Below are 3,044 nucleotides of genomic sequence, written 5' to 3'. Positions count from 1 at the left end.
TCTTCCATGCTGGAACCTAATATGTAAGAATGAAAAGTCTTTAGGAAGTGCCTTCCAGCTCTATCTTCTGGGCCATACACCCAATGAAAAGCATAAACGATCTTCTCTCTATATAACCATTATTAATAGTACTTAGTTCAACTTAGCCATTCCAGAGGGCCAAGGAGAACTTAAATAGGTTGTAAATTACTGAAGGTGGCCTGAAGACATCGTTCTGTAAAGAAACAGTTAAGCCTTCAGAGAGCCAAGAGGTCTACATACACTGGAATTAAGATTCTCAAACAAAGGCTAGGGGGTGTAGCTCAGTGGCAAGGGGCTTGTCTAACATGTATGAAGTCCTGGATTCAATCCCTAGCACAATGGGGGCAAAAAGATTCTCAAAAAAAGAAAAACTGAAAAATGAAAAAGCAAACACTGGCCCCGGTCTCCAGGGAAGATAGAAATGTCACTCTGGGACAGAAAGTTCACATGTGGCCTTCGTCTAAGAATGCTGACTAGTGAGTTGAAGGATTTTTAAATATAACTCTCATTTATCTAATTTAGCTATTCAATAAGTAGACCCCAGAATAACCTCTTCCCAGAGAGAAGAGTGAAGACTTTGGTGATCCTATAAGATGAAACAGCAATGGAGGAGACCTTTTTTCTGCCTCTGCAAGGGTGTTCTATGGAAAGCGGTAATACAGTGAGATCAGCCTCAGCCCAGACAGCAGCCACTTCGAGCCAAAGTGCAGAGTGGCAGTAGCACAAGAAAACCAAGTCAGCACAGACCCTGCGTGGTGCGGGGAGAAGATGAGGATTCCCAGACTCTCTAGGCTGGAAGTCTGAAAGTCCAAAATTATTATTACCTGCAACCATGAGTGGTCTCTCCACTCTCAGTTCAAGAAGTAGTTATCCAAACACCAGAATGCCGGCATTATCAAATGCTATTCTATTGTGAAGTCTTTTGAGGATCTGTAGTATAGTGCTATGTGACCCTTAGGAAGCATCGTTTTCTGTTCACCTTGCAGCTTACCATATCTCTGTCTAGCACAGTCTTGTAATTAACAGGGATGATTTCTACTTTTTCAGTTCTCAGCTGATATTTAGTGTCTCTCTTCTTCTTCTGGGACCAGTCCAAGCAGGTCATTTTTGTGGTGACAACAGAACATGAGGAAAATAATCTCAACTGTGCATGTGCATTTCAATGCTTTGCTTGATCATGAACCAAATCAAGTTCCATGCTTGAGCCTTAAGTCACAAGGTGACAACACACACCACACTGTCCGATGGCAAGAAGTAGATGTACTAGCCAACTGCTGAAAGGGAGTGAAGAACTGAAACAACAGTCCATCTTACCACAAAGTGAGACCCTAGGAAAATCTATTACATTCTTAGCTTCATTTTCTTTAGCAATAAAATAGTTTCCATATTACAGAGTTGTTGAGAAAAAAACCCTATGTATTGATGAGGTTCTGGACACACCACTCCAAAATATGACTAAGAGACCAGAACATGCCACCCCAAGTACGCCTCTTTAGAGAAAGGGTTATTCTGAGCTGGTTATTTTAGGAAACAGTGGACACAGAGGTTGCTCTGAAAAAAGGGAAAGTACTGATTTGTAAGAGAAATTTCCATCCACAGAGGAAATTCTGTTGGGAGTGGAATCTGTCTCTGCACTAGGAAGAGAAAGATGACCAAATCACAAAAACTCAATCAATGGAGAAGTCATCAACTTATATTTACATAATAAAACTTGCCTTGACTTACTTACTGAACTTAGGAAAAGTTAGGACTATCATAAATGAGTCCTCCCCACATGCTTTTTACTGTGTTTTAGTAGATGGTATTTAAGGCACCTCTTAGTCACTCTTCCCTGGAAATCTCCCACATATGTATGAGGTATATATAGTATTAGATTTGCTTTTCTTTTCCTCTTGATCTGTTTCTTTAAAAATGGTCTTTCTCAACTAAGAACTCAGAGTAGAGGGAAAATTAACTTTTCTATCCCTTACAGCATAAAAAATATCCTTTCTCTCCCTTGATGCTCTTAGGGATCCTAAAGCAAGTTGTGTTTCACTGCCTTTTGTCCTGCCTCAAAACACCCTACCTAAGTGGATCCCAGAAAGGGACACAGTTTAAGTGAAGATACCAAGGCTCCAACAGATAGAGTGACTCGCCCACGGTCACACATTTGGTAAGAGGGAACCATACTGACGAATTTCAGGAAACTCTACACCAAATACGGCGCTTGACATGCTGAGTACTTTAAGCTGAAGGAAACTGAGGAAACCATAGAAGCAGAAAAGCCTCTCTAACCTTCTCTTTCTCTGACCTTCTTCTTCCCCCGCTAAAGATGATCTGACCTACCTCTCCAAAAGTAGGCCAAAAAATCTTCATTCCAATGGGATCTTGCCCTATACCAGGGAGCCCAGAGAAATCTGAACAAACAGACCCTGCTAACTGCCCCTACCCCAGTTTATTACCACTAGGTCATACTCTCTTTTATCTAATCCTACTTTTACATGGCTGTCCTTTGTTCATCAAATCTAAGCATAAAAATACACCATTTTCCTTGGATCATTTGGTTTTGATTTCTGAAGGTTCTTGTGACACATAAATCTTTGGTTAGATAATTATCATTTTTCACTCATTTTAATCTGTCACTAAAAAAAAAACCTGTCACTATTAGGGTGTCATGAAGCTTGCAGTGGGTAAGGAAAAGACATTAATTTTTCTCCTTTACAACGCCCAACTCTCTCCAAAGCTCGTGTCTCTCCACATCACAGTATTAGGATGAAGTCACAGGCGGATGTACCTGAGGAGTCTGCATTGCAAAGTACGTAATCTGGGTCCAAATTGTTAACATTTTTGAATGCTATACAAAAGAGTCTGGGAATGTTTTTCACTGAAATAGTTATTAAAAAGGACCTTTGGAACCAGAGAAAAATCTGGGTACAAATGGAAGGAAAGGAAAAGTAATACCTTTTCTCACCCACTCCCAGGTTCATAGCTAAGACCCTTATAACAAAAGAGAATAACAAGAGAAAAGCATGTAAATGTATTTA

Source organism: Chinchilla lanigera, unplaced genomic scaffold (genome assembly GCF_000276665.1).
Source record: "Chinchilla lanigera isolate Chin_1 unplaced genomic scaffold, ChiLan1.0 scaffold00080, whole genome shotgun sequence".
Taxonomy (NCBI): Eukaryota; Metazoa; Chordata; class Mammalia; order Rodentia; family Chinchillidae; genus Chinchilla; species Chinchilla lanigera.
This window is presented reverse-complemented; position numbering follows the sequence as displayed.